This window comes from Musca domestica, unplaced genomic scaffold (assembly GCF_030504385.1).
Source record: "Musca domestica strain aabys unplaced genomic scaffold, Musca_domestica.polishedcontigs.V.1.1 11, whole genome shotgun sequence".
Classification (NCBI taxonomy): domain Eukaryota; kingdom Metazoa; phylum Arthropoda; class Insecta; order Diptera; family Muscidae; genus Musca; species Musca domestica.
In genome coordinates this window covers 8,896,975-8,916,017 of record NW_026712133.1, presented here as the reverse complement: position 1 = coordinate 8,916,017, position 19,043 = coordinate 8,896,975, and the positions used below count along the sequence as shown (strand labels likewise).

Genomic DNA, 19,043 nt, shown 5'->3' with positions numbered 1-19,043 from the left:
CACAAGAGGCGGTATTATGGATCAAAAGTAAACAATTTTCAAAAATACATTTAATCAGAACAATCAATGATTGATAGCTGAATGGAGCATGGAAATAAAATTAATGACAAACACAAATTCTTTCAATATGCAGAAGAAAGTAACATCCGAACCATTAACGAAATCGTTACAATGGTGCTGAAATGTAAAAAGTTTCGCCATATCGCTAATGGGGGAAAACAGACAAATTACCATTAACAACGGAAATAACAATTTAGAAGTCTTTAAAAAAATGTTTTTTTTCGAACGAAAATCATTAAAACATAATTAAGAACGTGTATAAGAACGAAAGTAAATCTGGCAACTTTGTAGTATGTCGCTGTTTTAGCAACCTTTTTCAATTGAATTATGAATTGATGATTTGGCATTGAAAATGTTATTTCATTCAAACAGGGTTTAAACATGATACCATAAGGAGGTAGAACAGCTTCGGGAAACTACAGAAATGCAGCTCTGAGGCTATGCCTGCTTCCTGTCAAATTTGCAAACAACAAGTTGTTTCCTTTTATTCAATATTTTTCCTCATTTTTAAAATCATTCAAACAACGGGAAAAATGAATGAAATGCCTGGATTTTCTTTCATTAATATGATCTAAACAATTTTATCTTTCAATTCCATGGCAAAACTGGCGACTAGCTTTAATGCGCGTCTCGCAATATAAGCGTCTCCCAATCATTGATTTTTAAAATATTCTGTTTTCATTTTTCAAAACAATAAAACAATTGTTGATTGATGAAATAATATAAAGAAACTCAATTCAAAACATTAACGAAACGATAGAAGAAAGAAACAAGAAAAACATAAACTTTAGCTCAAACTTTTTAAATTTGTAAGTTCTGAAGTACACCGTATATTTTAAGGTGACTTGATATTGAAAAGTGGAGACCTTACCTTTTCTAATGACGTTATATCTCCGTAAAAATTCCCATTACCAAATAATGGGTTTCCTAACCAATTTTATTTTCAATAGACATATCAACCCCAAAAGGTAAAATAAACATATTGCCAACTGTATTCCGTTAGTTATGAGTTCAGGACTCAGCGCCGCTCTATGACTATGACGATCGTAATAGATTCAACCTCCTGTGGTTGAATCCATGTTTTCATAAAGTCTCCCTATGAATTACCAAGGTATTCAGTATTTTCAAGATTTAAGCTACATTTTTCAAAGAAAGTGTTTCAAATTCGATTGTTGATGTTCACAATAGATATAAACCACTGCACTATGGGGCCAATGGCATGTATTTGAGGCAAAAAATCACAGGGACGAGGTAGTCCTTCCAAAGTTCGTTTTTAGGTGCTGGTTATAATCAGAACAACATCTGCCGAATTTCTTTCGAATCGGCAAGAATATAGATATGCCTTCCACATATAACTTTCATCCGATTATAGATTTAGGCCCCACAGAGTCTTAATATGAACTCCATAACAATGACATTCGGTACGAGGTATTAGATACAAATTTGTTCGAAATCGTTTCAGATTCACATATAGCTCCCATACATATTCCCCTCAATTTTTTGTGTAAATGATACACCGTTTTAGTTTAGTTTTGTGCATGAATGTCATTAGTTAGCTTTTTCATGGTCTTAAAATATTTATCGATAATATGTGAATTGCTGAAATACAGTTTATTACGTTTGTGGGTTAACGCTGATTTTCCAGCCAAATGTTAAAAAATATATTTCACTTTTTGAACGTTAAGCTACTTGAAGTTGATTTTTTTTTAAGTTGCAAAATGGTGCAAACTACTTTTTAAAAATATGATAGCCCGCTTTATTACCATTCACCACATGTAGTATATTGTTTCCCAAATACGCCCCAAATGACGAAAAGAAAATATGACATCTTTGACAACTCGGCATAAGGCTGTAATAATTTGTTGCCAGATTGTAATTTTTTGTTTTCGAGGTTTTAAAAGTGTTCTGAACATAATTCCGTTAATTTTTTATTCAGACTACTAACTGCAAAATATGATTTGTTGTCTCAAGAACATGCCATCGGTCCCATAGTGCACTGTAGCGAACAATTTCCTACATGCATTAACGATTTACTATAGCCCACATATAACGGTACCTCCCGACATTCGGTATTCTTATGATTTTATCAACTTTTTTAAAGGATTCGTTAAAAAATCTTTATTTTTATTCTGAAATGGGATCCACGAACACTGTCTATATAGGTCTACGTTTTTCTACATCCCCCATATAACTACCCGATATCGGGAAGATTTTTGCCACAATTTCAATATAATTGTTACAAATTTGGCACTTGAAACTCTCAATATACAATACAATATCTCACGATGCATATTGTGCATTAATTTAAATTAAATAATGTAAACAATGATCATTGTTGAATGCGCAATGCGGCTTTATATATATATATATATATATATATATATATATATATATATATATATATATATATATATATATATATATATATATATATATATATATATATATATATATATATATATATATATATATATATATATATATATATATATATATATATATATATCATCATTACAGAGTTGATATTAATATTCTGAGGGTTATCATAAAAAAATATATGAAAAATAGGTGGTGATTGCAAATTTCGTTAAATGAAATTATAATTTCGCATCTTTGGGTCTTAAAATATCTCCATAATACATTTTCTTTCGATTTGAAATTTTTATTATAAATGAAATAACTTATTCTCGAGACTTTTCGTTCTCCATTTTCCCACTGGGCACTGTTCGTTCCTATTAATGCTCCTAAACGTATGCTTTGCACTAATAACAAATAATCATTCCCATACATTCTCTAGTCACGATTCTGATGCATTTCTTTGACCAACATCGTCACCGTTTGTTTTTTGTGTTCTCTCAACAAACTGGGTCTGTCCGTAAAATGTGCAACGCAGCGGCAAGAGCGGCATGAGCAAATGCGAAAACAAAAGTGAATTTGTTAGAATAGAAAAAGAAAACAAAATCGATTTTCATCAGACCGTCACAATTTGTTGACTGGCCGGCATTTCACGTGTTTTGTAGCACACGATGATCTAATAAACTAACGATACGATTGTTGCATCAGGTTAACTGACCTATGTCCATAGCAAAACAGATACCGAGTATGGTGGCATTGTCTGGACATCGCTTTTCATTTGCTTCCAACCAACCATTCATATTTCAATGCACTTGTCAGTCAACTGAAGAAAAAAGAAAAACAAAATCAGAAGCAAACAATAGAACAGAACAGGTCCAAAGCAAATGTTCATGCCGGTGTGCAGCAAACCGGCAATGTGTGTGTGAGGTGATTATGTTGTTTTCGTTATTGATGATATGTGATGTTATCGTCTGTGCAACCAGCACGTATCATCATCACCATGCCGGCAATCGCAAGATATCTCCTTCATGGGTAGGTGCAATGAGGTGGATCGCGGTGGTCAACTGTGGTGCGCTTATACACGCGCATCTGTTTATTTTCCCAACACTCTGCTGCTTCATTAGGTTTTATTACGATCCATGTGTGAATTGCAATGCAAATGTTAATGACGCTGTTAAAGACCGGCCCTTATTTCCTATGGAATTGGAAACAAGAAGGCGTTTATGCATCAATTATTTCAGAATGTGTTATTTTTCGGATCCTTAAGAAGAAACTTACGTTTCTTAGTTCATTTGTACAAAAAGGTTAAATTTCATTATATATAAAGGAGTACCACCAAAATATTTAACAATATCCACTTTTAGGGACTCGTTAATGGTCAATTGTCTTTAACGAAATAAAATCGTTGTCTCCAAGTTGTTTTCCCCCACAAATGGAATTGTGTAAAAATCCATACTAGAAGTTCTTTCTGTATAGCTCCACTATATAGTATAGCCCACATACAACGGTACCCCCGATATTCGATATTTTGACGATTATAGGGACGGACATCATTCACCATTTAGGCATCTTTTTATACGATTTTTTTGATATGATTCTTTTATGCCAAGAGATTTGACAACATTTGTCAAAATCGGTCCAGCCATTCTTGAGATATAAGCATTCTAGTTAACATCCCTTTTCTTTGTATATACACATTGTATATATTTCGCTATATATATCCGATTATTTACTCGGCAACTACTTAATAATATATACGTAATATTGACCATAACCCCACCTCCATGCAAAATTTCGGGCCAAGAACGGGCCATAATTGCAACCTGTAGAGTGATTACAAATTAACATGGACAGTCGGACGGACATACGTAGGTAGATCGACTCAGCTCGTCGAGATAGGAAGATCCATATATTTTTTCCTATGTGGGAAACCAATATTTCGAGGTATTTCATAATTTTTGGCCCGATCAAACTTATAATACCCTCAACACATAGTGTTGTTTTGTATAAAATCCCGCAACTGAGCCGGACAAAATGGCAAAATATGTATTTTTTTAATTTAATCACGCGGTGACGGTAATGTGGGGGGGCGGTTTCGATGATTTTGTTTGGATTCTTAATCTCATATACATATACAATAAATTTTAGCAATTAAATCCATTGATAATATGAAGAAATAAAAATGGAAATAAGGTAATAACTTCTGAGTTTAAAGTTGATATGCCTTAAACGCCGAGAGATAAACAAAAAATTATGGAATATTTCATAGATTAGATAGGTTGCGTACTTCCCCTTCAAGACGTTGATTGCAAATTATTTTTATAATTTTTTGATTAGTTATATGAAGTTAATGTGTCCCCTTGGACGTCAATCACATTTGGATGAAGAAATTATGCAACCATTGAAAAAGGTGATAACAATTTATTTTGGACCAAGTCGAAAAGCTTTGGAACAACATAAACCACCACACTAAAAATAATAGGGGATTTATCTTTTTGCAAAACCACAATAAAAATATTTAAAGAGTATTTAGAAAAATATTTGTTGATATTTACAAATCGGAAAAATTAGCTATCTGAATGAAATCAGCTTTCTAAATGTACTGGCGGAGACGTATTGTTTGAATGAGATTTCTACAAGGTAACCATTTTAGTTAACCAATTGTAGGAATTTTATCTGCAATCCCCATTGCCAGTCGTCAAGGTTTGTTATAGAAAATCGGAAGTATACGTTATTCCGAAATTCATATTTGATATAATTTAAAGTTCTTTCCAATCGAGTTTGTACTCGGGATTTTCATTGCAGACGTCGACGTTTTCGTACATCCCCCATATAACGGCACCATCCGATTTTAGGTATTTCGAAATTAGCTATAACTTGTTATTTGGGGTTCTCATTAAGTACGATAGCACCGTATTAAAAATCGAAATCAGACCATGAATTGTTACATTTTTCATATAATTTGGTGTCTTGTTGGTTCTCATTTGGGTACATTGATCTCGAAATCGATTAAATAGGTTAGTTCATATAGTCAACTGTTACTTATGAGAAGCAAGTGTGTCAAATTTGATTAAAATCGGCTGTTTTAGTCCCCCACAGATATAATGTGAATTTAATAACAACGTTGTTGGGGAAAATATATCAAATACAGCTAAAAAAAATCTCTGCCAACATTTATCCAGATCGGTTCATATTGCTCCCACACCCGTAAAATGCACACCATAACAACGATATTTGGTGCCAGTCATCAAATACATACAGTATAGAAATATATATAGAAATATAGAAATACCTCTGCTAAACGTTATGGAGACTGTCTCAGATTTGAATGTAGCATCCATAATTAATTAATATATATATTAATTAATTATGGGTGCTACATTCAAATCTGAGACAGTCTCCATAACGTTTAGCAGAGGTATTTCTATATTTCTATATATATATATATATATATATATATATATATATATATATATATATATATATATATATATATATATATATATATATATATATATTATATTATATTTATATATTATTATATATATATTTATATTATTATATTTCTTTATTATATTTATATTATTACATTTCTAAAGATCTTGTCCATTTGTCCAGCAGTTAATGTGCCTATATTGGCAACTATCTGAGCTTATTTAAAATTTTAGTCCATAGATCATAGATACGCTTGTTATCATTGTTTTATGTTAATTTATATTTTGTTGTAAATAAATGCAATTAACACTAAACTTGCTGACACATAATACGCGAGTAAATACTTTATTCGGAATTGTTAACAAATTTATTCGTTCTCATGGTGAAGTAATTACTCACCCCTTGATGATATCGAATGGCAGAGATGGAAAAATTAGCACCTAACCACAAATTGATTACAACGATTTCATTTGTATAATTGTTAAATAATATCAATTAGCATTTCGGGCATTTCGGGCATTTCTAACCAACATACATGCACATATGAATGTGCATATCACAGATGTTGTGTGTGTTTTTTTAATTTCGTGTGAAAGTTTGTGCAGAGGAAAGGACTGATAAATTACACAAAGTTAAACAAATTACAGAAAGTGATGTAATGCAATAACTTTCAGAGGCACTCCAGATCGTTTAGATAAAAGAAGAAAGCTCTTACTTTCTCGCCCACGTCAGTGTCAAGTTGGTATATGAAATCTAAGATGTTTGTCGTAGTTTACAAAAAAATGTAGTAAGTCAAGGATTACATTCTAAAGGATCCGCAGCATGATAGTCTATGCCAGCTTGGGTATTGAGGAGAATAAATTTACCCAAATGAACATTTGTCAAAAACTTAGCAGAAATATTTTAATAAGCAAAAAAAAATCAGCTGTTCTCTTAAATGGCTATATCATTTTCATTTGTATTTAAAATTGGTGAAACAATTCTATTTCAACCAAGCAGGGCGTTTCCATTTTGGAATGTCAAAACATTTCCGAGTTTCCAACCCTGTAGCAGAGCCAATGCGATTTTCATAAGAAAGCTCATTGACAAATGACGATGATGACTCACTTGCATGACAAACGAAACAAAAACAAACACATGACGCATTCATGTTTGGAATAGAAATGAGAATGTTTTTATTAGCTCGTTTTTATTTTCATTTATTTGCATTCGACTAACTGCAAATCCATAGATCGACTCAAACGAAAGAAGGAAAATATACGAAGATTGCAGGTGTAAAGTAATTGCAATTCCAATTTATCTCTTCTCAACTTGGATTTGCGTAAAATAGTAAAAAGTTCAAAAACTCCAGATTTTAGAGCAAAACACAAAACATTGACTTCGTATCTAATCGATAGGGAATGCTCGAATAGGAAACAATATTCGGGTATGGCCGATGTTTTTCTCAGTTTATGCGTTATTTTGATAAGAACAGAGACAGACGCGTGCCATATCCCTCCCCTTTCCCGACATTTATTAGTTCGACCTACATATTTATTTCGTGGTGCAGATGCACAGAGAAGGAAGCCTAAACAGAATATATGTTGGCTGAAATGCTGCAGCCGGAGATAGATAGACATTTATTTGGTCGATCAGACAAAATGTTTGTGAATGTGGGACATACACACTGACATGCATTAGGGTATTTGTATGTATGTATTTACTACACTGTATATTTTGGGTATATTTACAAAACAACAAAAGAAAAAATACAAGCATTGAAAAGAAAAATCGCACTGGGCAGACACACCAAATTTTCCAATTTGAATTAGGCCAAGAAATGGCGTCATAATATTATTGAATAGGGTTGGTTGTCAACAATCTTGTGTGGGATATATAAAAACTAGCATTTCCCAGAGAAGACGTCATCAAAATTGCTGTACAATTTGTCACCTAATTGTTTACATAACTTTCTAGCATAGGGTAAGTGTGCCAATGGTTGGCACATACATAGTTCGCATTTCATCAAAATTCCAGCTTTGCAATACACATTTCCTATTGCTTTGAATTTAATGTGTTATGATTTTTTTTTTATTAGATAAATGAAATTTTATGTAAAATAGTATTTGAAATGAAAATGTCATCCTATATTCGGCATGTCGTTTAATTTTTTTGGCAAATTTTGTTTGTCCCATTTTAAAAGGCGCAAAACCACTGTCGATCCTATTCTCGGAAAACCAGACATATTCCCTTTGATGGCTTGTGTTTTAAATTATATCTAATATTGGATAAAGAATCCAAACACATTTTATGTAAATCAAACATATTTTATTAATACTAACGGATAAAAATCATGTTTTCCATGGCTGGCTTTAGGAGCATTAATAAGTTTACTGTAATCGGAATGAACTAGAATTCTGAAATTTGAAATGTGTTACTGATTGTAAGCAGGAGAGATGTACCATAGATAGATAGATGGAGTGCAGGATGGATGATGTTTTTTAAAATTCCCACTTTAGAGTAACAAAATGTTCTAAAATGATACTAAACTTCGATTTTGTATTAGGTTAGAGCTACCAACTTTTGATTGAACGGATTCATGTGGAAATTTAAAATGTTGATATTAGGATCTCTGCTGGGGGTAGGTTAAAGATAAAGGGTTTGGTTTTGAAATGCGTTCAGCAAGTATACGAAAATAACTAAATGGTACTAAATTTGGTATAGCGTGAACGGGTACAGCTTGAAATCTGATATTTGGCAATAGGATCACTGTTAGTAGTGTGCAGGGTTGATATTTGGAGTTTGTTTTGGAAATGCGTCGTATATAATTTGTATATTGGGTGAAGGGATAGAGCTATAAGCCCGAAATTTGATTTTGAGGTCTCTGTTGCTACCTGGGATTGCGGTCGGATGGTGGTATTGCAAATGCCTACGCAAATTTTTCGATAGGCAGTAAATGGTACTAAATTTGGTATTGCGTGAAGGAATAGAGTTGAAACTGAGATATCGACGTGGTTCTGGAAATGTGAACTATAATTGTACGAAAAGTACAAAACATTACTCAATTTGGTATTGAGTGAATATATAGAGCTGGAATCCCGAAATATGATATTAAGGTCTCTGTTGTTATCTGGGTTTGAGATCTGGTGGTGGTTTTGCAATTGCTAATAGAATTAGGTGAAGGGATAGAATTGAAATTCTGAAATATTGAGGTCATTAGGTAAATTCTAATGTTTACACATGGAGACGTTGAAATAGTTTTGGACAAAGCTATTTGAATGTGGGTCCATAGTGCTATAGTGCTTTCTGAAAAAAGGAAAAACTGAATAATATACAAAAACCTTGAAGTCTGAAAATTTAGAACGATGTTCAAGCACAATACGACCTGTTGGAACGAATGTAATGTAGACTTAATGTAGACTTTTCGCTGACGAAGTATTGTTTTGACCATTCTTTACTATGTATTATAACTAAGTTTTAATGAATATATGGTCATTCTTATAAAATTACCAGTCTTTATAATTGGAGGCCTACGCTAATTTGCTTTGAAAATTACGCATTTTCTTCCTCTTGTCAAAAGTCCTTATGGAGCTTTTATCAAGAAAAGATTGCACCATGATAGTTCACAACTATATACTTGGAACCTTATTTTTGTTTATTTATTTATATATCAAAATTCTTGTTTATTAAAGCTTTAACGTTGATATACCGCCTACGATAATATTAGGAGTATACCATTGATAAAATGAAATCGCTTTGAGTTAATAAACATACGTCCTCGGCATAATTTAAAAGTAGGCAATAGTAAAAAATTTCGGACAACTTGCATTAACCAAAATGCCATAACGAATCTTTTGTCTTCCACTCCCACATCTGTCCTCAGTCTATACTTTTGCAACTTTTTAGAATCTAATCGAATACAATTAGATACAATTAGTTCTAATCGAATACAATTAGTTCTTGGTATTTACTCATCTGTTTCCATTATGTTTACATATTTTTAATATGCCGCTCATAGCAGTAAACAAAAAAAATCAGTTAATTCCAATTCATTTGATTTTCAATAGTGTAGAAGTGTCCGCAGCATTAAAAAGTAATTTACAATGTATTTGCATTTTAATTAATTGAAAACCGCCAATATGAAAAAGTCACCACCATTTTCGGATATTGATACAAAAATAGCTGGTCAAAAAAGCATCAAAACGCCTCATAATAGCAACACTAAGCTAATCGTCTTGCTGTCTGTCGGTCGCAATGCCGTTTTTAAATACCGGCCTTAGACTAGTCTACTTTCTGCGACTTGCCTAAATAGAGAAGTTAAATTTTGTAAATGTCTAAATTGAGCGTTGGACTTGTTCACCATACCTCACATGTGTGACAATCAACACTCAACGTTCACTTTCATCCAACACTGACGACAAATTCTCTAAAAGTATGGAAAAATACTATTTCCGTTCATATCGACAGCCAGTCGGCCAATGTTACCGCTTCAACACATATTGACAAATTTGAATGGAAAGTAAACACCTAATAATAGTTGAGGTTTAGCTATTGGCTAGTACACGGAATATTATCCGGATTGTTCGAAATACGTCATAAATACGGATATACTTTCAATAGAACAAAAAATGAGATCTACCACGATGGTGCGTCGACTCCACCACGAGCTCCATGCTTTTGGAAAGTGTAGAAAGGAGAGTTGCAGCGTCAATGCAATTTTAACAAAGTAGATGCACAAATCATTCGAATACCTCCAATTCCTTAATATCATGACATCACAGAAAAGAACAATTAAATTACTTTTTTTTTGCCCGATGTAGAATTAGTTGGCTAGATTCTGTTAGTGTGGGTATCCAATAATCCAAAGATCGCTTTGGTGGTAACAACATAAACATTACAGAGTGAGATGAAAAAACTGCAACCAAATTTAGACTGCTGTCATTTCTAAGCCACTCGTCCGACAGCTGTTAAAATTATTCCAGTGAGAGCTCATTATATTGTTTACAAGCGTACAAAAGCATTTTGGTGAGAATTTTCCAGAAAAAAAGTTATTCGTGATGGAATTCCAGCGTGATAGTGAGATTTCTTTATATTTGGCTGGAAAACACAACTGGCTATCGTTAGAGCACTCCAGCATTTAAATGTGAATAAATCTTTTGTGTCTCGTACCATCGCTCGTTACCGTGATACTAGTAGCGTAGCCCGACGCCAAGGAAATGGATGGAAGAAAACAGCAACATCAGCAGAAATGGTTCGAAAAGTAAAGAAGCGACTTGATCGAAACCCCCGTCGCAATGACTGAAAATGGCTCGTGAGCTGAACATATCGCAATATTCCATTCGACAAACATTGAAAAATGAGCTCGGGGTAAAGCCATTCCAACTTCAAAATTCCAACAAGTGCAAGAACTTACACCGCAACAGAAAGAAAATAGACTCAAAAGAGCTAAAGAGTTGCTTTGCTTGGCCGAAAGTGATGAACTGCCGAATTTGGTTTTTTCCGAGGAGAAAATATTCGTTGTCCAGCAGTTTTTTAACAAACAAAATGATCTTGTTTACTTGCCAAAGAGGTCAGCTGAAAATGTGCACCTTCGGTTGGCCACCAGAACTAAAGCGCCGGCCCTGGTGATGATGTGGGCCGCCATAACAGCCGATGGTCGCTCTCCGCTCGTATTAATGCTTAAATGCTAAATGCAATTTCAGACATGTTTTGACAGACAGACTTTTTTGCCTGCCACTACTATCTTGTAATAAGAAGTAGCACAATTACGACTTCATATCACTTGTACCGATGATTGAATAGCATCGTTGGTATTGACAATTTTGTTGGGGTATATTCAGTCGACGAAAGACAAAATTTCCGCGTATGTTACAATTTTCAATACTTAGCTCAGAATTCTTCATGAATTTGTCAATAATATGAGCAATTGTTGCACATATGCTTAAAGGTTCATAACATAAAGCAGGGAAACAATTGTACTTTGTAAAACAAAGAAAATAAATTTTGCAATAAACAACCACTCAACGAATACGAATTTCAATCATATATTTATTCGTATCAATTTTTAAATACCTTTCGACTTTTCAACTTATTTTGTAACATTTCACATCGAATGAAACTCAAGGTGAATGAACAATGGCCAAATGCTCAATCTTATCTGCATTTTTTACCACCATACCAATTTCTTCGAATAAATTAAGCTTTTTCGCATTTGCACGTAAACATATCGAATCAGATAAGATTTCCAAGTTTGTATGAACTAATTTAGAAATGAAGGCAGTCTGGTGATAAGAAGTGTTTATTAAGGCAAACTTATCGACTTATCGAGTGTGAGAGAACCAATATTATATTCCAGAGTATGTACAGTAAATTATAAAATTCTAACTAAAAATTAGTTTATCAAGTTTAATTAAAGGAATTTTCAAAAATATTGCCTAACATACATGTTTGACGATTTGGGATTCAGTCAAAATGGGCATTATGAGAAGGCCTAGTCAAATGTAACATCAATCAAAATAATGATGGATACAGTCTTCTTTCTTCCAAATAATAAAAAAAAACAAGCAAGTATCTATGACACATCTCCACATTGGCTCGACAAATCAAACAAACATTTCAAATGCCTGAATAAATACTTCTGAAATATTACCGAGATATTTAATTTTTCACCAAGCGACCAATGTCACGACCACAAATAGCTTTCTTTTTTATATTTGGCGTATCACAATCAATGAGTATGCGTAATTATTTAGGTTTTTCGTCGAAACGAAATGGTCTTCAACTTGTACCAAAAAAAAAAAAATAATTTCAATTCTTAGATAGTCATATATTTTAGTTGTAGGGTTGGGTCGGCGCAATCACGGCCATAAACTTAAAATTGAATGAACTGAATGACGTTGCTGTACTTTACTTTTTACGCGTACAATAAAACTTTGAGGAAATCGAAATCTGTTCTAAACAGAAAAGTCCATAAAACAATTGAAGTGGGAAAGCACATTTTGTAAACATTCAAAAGCTGAAACGAATTAGTAAAATGTCTTTGTTATTCTTTTGGACCAGACATCTCTCTTCTGCAGACTAGAAATGAACGTTTCTCTTCTAACAACTTACGGCAGTTGCATCCTACTTAAGGCATTCTTCCGTTATTGTTTCGAAACGATAACAGATTGAAATGCACATACGCAGCAATCTGGCCTACCCTGACCTAAGATTGCTCTCTTTTCCAGGCTGTCCAAATAAAATGAAAATATAATGTTTTGTAAACAATGCCAACCACAGATATTTCAATCAATTTACATGAAATGCCGCTGCCGGCAGGTGAAGACACACTTATAGAATTAGCGGATATTCGTTTTCTATAAAACCCAATGATAAAGAACTTTTCGCAACTACATTTCCACCTAAATACAAAACCTTTTGAACATTCGATATGGCTGTGAAATCTGTAGCCAAAATTATTTACTTAAAAAAGTAAATATATTTCAGGGCCTCGAGATGCATTGTAATGCATTAAAAAATAATACAGTTATTCAAATTATAAAACGAAAACACTCGTTTTTTTTAATTATAACTTTGGGAAAATGAATCTGAACAAATTCAAATATTCAACCCGCTGTGTTATTGATGACTATCAATCAGTGAAAATTTATATCGTTTTAAAACTCCAAACAAACCCATTCAATTCTATGGCAGCATAGATTAACGTGTCCACTTATTCGATGGTTGATTACCCAAGGATTTACGAGGAAATCGCATACTGTTTTATTTAATAGCCAGCAATGTGTCGTCTCGGTTGGCTGCACACCGTCAAGTGCTTTTGCCAGACTCATTTTTATTTATCGCACTAAGGTGTCGAGAGTGAAATGGAATGGGATAAATGTAGTAAATTGTTCAATAGAAGTAGTGAACAACATTAAGTGAACAGCATCAATTACCACCCGAAGTATCGGCTGGTGAAAATTGAGTGGCCCTTTTGATGAACGGTGTATGGAGAGTGCAGAAGAATTTAAATATTCTTTCGAAAATTAGACAATTTAACGTCGCTACCAGAGCTCTCATAAACAAACTGTTTCACGTAGTTTTTTTCTTTTTTTGGAAAGGGCCATATTATTTATTGGCCATAGAGCATACGATGGCATGAATTCATAAACTGTTACCTTAAAAACTATTTCCAAGTGAATTCGATACTACGGTGTTGTTAATTGATGTATGTTAATGCCGGCAGCAGTTAAAAGAATAAACTTATAAAAGCACATAACCTATTGTTATACCATGAGTACTACTAAATTTCACTCACCTAGTTTCACTTTTAATAAACAACTAGCTGAACCCGGTGAGCTTCGCTACCCCTTTTGATTTTATATGCATTCAAAATTTTATTTACGAATATATGTTGGTTAAAAAAAAAAAAATTAAAAAAAAATTATTGCACTACTTTAGTGCGTAAACAACCAAAACCATTAGAAAAGCAGTAACATGACATACATACACGAAGGGTTTGTCCTTCGGATTTATTTATTTCATAGCAAATACCAAGTGTGCAGTAAACTGCAATCTTTTGAAGTTGAGTGGCAATTCTATTGCAATTAGTGAATTCGAGATAGCAACATACTTCGCCGTAATAGGCGTATTTCAAATCAATTGTTGTGTTGTTTTTTAGTGTTAGCCTAAGGCGTTGTGGGTCAATGGTTCTTATTAAAATCATATCCCAATCTGATCCGATTTAAATATAATTTAAAAAAAAAAATACTTTTACACCAAACTCTGCAACACCTTTCATATTTCATTGAAATTGGTGCGTCAAATATATGAAATCGGCCGATAATATATATATGGGAGCTATATCCAAATCTTAACTAATTTCCAATTAATTTGTCACATTTATTATTGTAACCAAATTCCGCCACACATTCTGAATTTCATTGGTATCGGTCATATATATCATGTTTGGTCCATAACATATATGAAATCGGCCGAAATATATATGTTAGCTATATCCAAACCACAACTGATTTCAATATAATTTGGCAATTTTTTCTCGTGCCAGATTTTGTCTCTATGGCTTTGGGTGCATCAAATATGTGAAATCGGCTGAGTATATATATGGGAGCTATAATCAAATCTGAGCGTATTTGAATATAATTTGTCAAATTTATTTTTGTGCCAAATTTAGCCACTCATGCCGAATTTCATTGGAATCGGAAATACGTATCGTGTTTTGTGCATCAAATATGTGAAATCGGTAGAAAATATATATGGGAGCTATATCCAAATCTGAACCGATTTTAATATAATTTGACTAATTTATTTTCTAATCAAAATCCCGTTACATATTCCAAATTTCTTTGGAATCGAATATACATATCGTGTATGGTGCATAAAATACATGAAATCGGTCGAAAATATATACGAGAGCTATATCCAAATCTGAACCGATTTTAATATAATTTAACAAATGTATATTTGTTTTAATTTCCGCTACACATTCCAAATTTCATTGAAATTAGAGATACATAGCGTGTTTGGTGCATCAAATACATGAAATCGGTCGATAATATATATGGGAGCAATATCCAAATCTGAACCGATTTCAATATAATTTGACAAATTTATTTTCGGATTAAATCCCGTCACACATTCCAAATTTCATTGGAATCGAACATTCATATTGTGTTTGAGGCATCAAATGAACGAAATCGGTCGAAAATATATATATATATCATTGAAATTAGAGATACATAGCGTGTTTGGTGCATCAAATACATGAAATCGGTCGAAAATATATATGGGAGCTATATCCAAATCTGAACCGATTTCAGTTTAATTTGACAAATTCATTTTGGCTCCCAATTCCGTTAATTATTTTAAATTTCATTACAATTGGAAATACATATTGTGTTTGGTCCACCAAATACATGAAATCGGCCGAAAATGTATATGGGAGCTATATCCAAATCTGAACCGATTTCACTATAATTTGGGAAATCAATTTTTTAGATAAAATCTATCACACGTTTCAAATTTCATTGAAATTGGGGATACATAGCGTGTTTGGTGCATCAAATGCTTGAAATCGGCCGAAAATATATATGGGGGCTATATCCAAATCTGAACCGATTTCAATATAATTTGACAAATTTATTTTCGGATTAAATCCCGTCACACATTCCAAATTTCATTAGAATCGAACATTCATATTGTGTTTGAGGCATCAAATGAGCGAAATCAGTCGAAAATATATATGGGAGCTATATCCAAATCTGAACCGATTACAATATAATTTGGCAAACTTATTTTTGTTCCAAATTCCGTTACGTATTCCAAATTTGGAGACTGTGTCTTCAACCAATCAATAGATATGTGCATATAAAATCTAAAGCTTTGGGAGGTACCTCCGATTCTGATGCTATATCTCCAGTTCCAAGTGGAAATTCAAAAATGTATATAGCCTATGTTACTTTCAGGCGATGTTGCAGTATATATGGAAATTTTCAGGAAAATCTATTCAGCGGTTTTCGAGTCCATAAATTACAAACAAACAAACATACAAACATTTTCCTCTTTTATAGATATAGATTTATTTTCGTAACTTCTGTAAATATAGTTTTAAAGTAAAGTAAAGGTAAATACATAATCTTCCTTAACTCTAAGATGTGCGCTTTACCTCATTTTCTAATTTTGAGTTCATTATTTTGACGTTGAAATAGATATGTGTAGTTTGTGATATAATAGTAATTGAACAATTGACCTCTCGATATGACGTATCTATTTCCATTTCGTTATTGTTATATTTCGCTACCGCCTTTTTTATCCATATTTTTGCATTGCATTTGGAATTATTGGATGCAACATAGCGAAAAGTAACACATTACATCTACATACTGGTTCAAACAAATATATGTGTATGTTCGTACACCATGCCTATGTGGAAATACTTGCAAATTGGTACGCATGCGTTGTTGAGATAAGAAAAGTCCAATCAATTTCCTCTTCCTGTCATTTTACATAACTATTACGAATATATTCAAATTCGGTCGCGATATATATTGTCCGTTGACCTGAGTCAAAAATACATTTTATTGATACATATAAAGGAATTTTCTGCGGTTTATTCCATGTTCAAATTCAAATACAGTAATTTTTCTTTTTTATTATTTAGACAAATTTATGCAGAATAAAAATAGAAAGAAAAAATCGTAGACATCGAATGATAATATTTTTCCTTCACATTTTAGAACAAGTTTCTTCATTCGATTTGATCTATAACACTCTTAAGAATATGGGCAATTTGCCAAAACATAAGCATGACTGTATGATCTCCAAAATTTATCAAAGTGTTTGTGAATTAAAAAAACAAGAACACAATTATCTCTACGACTAATTAAGAATAAAAATTAGAGACACTGGATTTTTTACCGCAAAAAAAAGTATTTAAATTTATAGAAATAAACATGGGTTCAAACAAGCAAAAAAATATTAAGTTCCGCTGGTCCGGAATTTTCATACACTGGACCTACATCGACAAATTTGAAATATTTTATGTAAAAACTGTGCCTTAAATCAGAAAATTACTGAATATATTTAATTTATTACAAACTCTTGCATTTTTTTATGAAATTTTTCCAATGGTAGTAATTTCTACCCTTACTCCGGGAAAACCTTTTTTCTTGAGGAACGGAGACGGGTATTGGACCCGAAAGTAAGAGTATAAGAAAAGTATTAGACCCACATCTACTAAACTGATATAGACATAGGTATCGTCGGGTCCAATTGAAATGAAAACACCTATCCAACAAGAGGTCACGGATCCTGAGATATTAGCTTTGCAATTATATTCGCGAACCAAATTTTCCTAAATTTGGTACTTTTTTATCTAGCAGGCCGGGGCTTGAGATTTTATCCCCTGTGTATGTCCAACACCGGCGACGCAAACTCAAGTTTGCGTGCATTTTAATGAAATGAGCAGTATCAACTATGGTTTCACATATATTTTGTGAATGCCCATAATAGAACCTTTTTCAGCTTTTGTAGGATTTTATAAGAAAAAAAACGCTTCCAAAAATTGACAATTTTGATATAGCTCAAGGGTTTTAAGTAACCCCATCATATGACACATTTTTTAATCAAAACGTCATACATTGTACTAAATTTTCACAATATTCTTTTATTTTTTCATATATTAAACAAGTTTTACCTTTTTCGGAATGAATAATAGGAAAATCCTTACCTTTTACACCAAAAATTCTGCGAAATCCTTGATTTTGAGGTTCACTTAGGATGATATAAGTAAAAACTTTGCACAATGGACCCACATCCTATCTTTTATCCAAAACTACAAACCATATTTGGGCCCTAGAAAACAACAGTGACCTCAACAAATAATTTCAGAATTTTAGCTCTGTTCCTTCACCTACATTTGCTCTATATACTAACAGTTCCCCAATCCCAAGTTTCAGATTTCAAGCAATAGCTGTAGCATTTAGTACCTTTCGTACGCTTACCAGACGAGTTTCCAATACCAACTCTTTATCTTAACCCTACCCACCGGCAATGACTGTGATATTTTACCACTATCTGTTCACATAATTCCAAAATGTGCATTTTAGTACTTTTGTTACACTTATTGTTAGAATTTTGAAAGATCCTTTAGTATGCTCTACTTCTTCCTGAAATAGTAAAGTTAGTACTACTTAATAGTACAAATTTCCATCCCCCGCCATGTATCGACCAAAACGCATCCCTAATTTCTAATTTTAGACGTCATAATCAATTCCTTACTGGAATATCCAATCTTCAATTCTAAACCACCAAAAATTATATTATATCGACAATTGTTTTTTACAAAACATCCGGAGGTACTATCATATGGGGACTATATGAAAACGTGGACGAACTTGACCTGCAACGAAATACACACATGTGTAAAGTTTTATCCTTATATCTCAATTCGTTCAAAAAATGACGTTACAGACTAACATAGAATTTTGCGCTGGTCAAGAACATATCTACTTTAAGGACGTACAGTAATTATTTCGAAAGCTACGAACGGAAAAGACTATTAACTTTGTCCATCCGTATAAAATGTATTAATTTGTGTAGAATTAACTCAACACAATCCGAGGCGTTTTTAAAAACATAGCAAAAGGTATTAGCTAAATTTCACAATTATTTTATATGAATAGATTAAAAATGTTTGGTAAACTTCAATTGTTGTT

At 32.8% G+C, this 19,043-nt stretch overlaps 1 protein-coding gene across 6 annotated transcripts in view; it reads right to left on the bottom strand.

The window, feature by feature from the left end:
* Nucleotides 1–19,043, bottom strand: part of LOC101894435 (unconventional myosin ID) — a 34,136-nt gene that overhangs the window by 12,951 nt on the left and 2,142 nt on the right. The gene's annotated exons all lie outside the window — the stretch shown is intronic.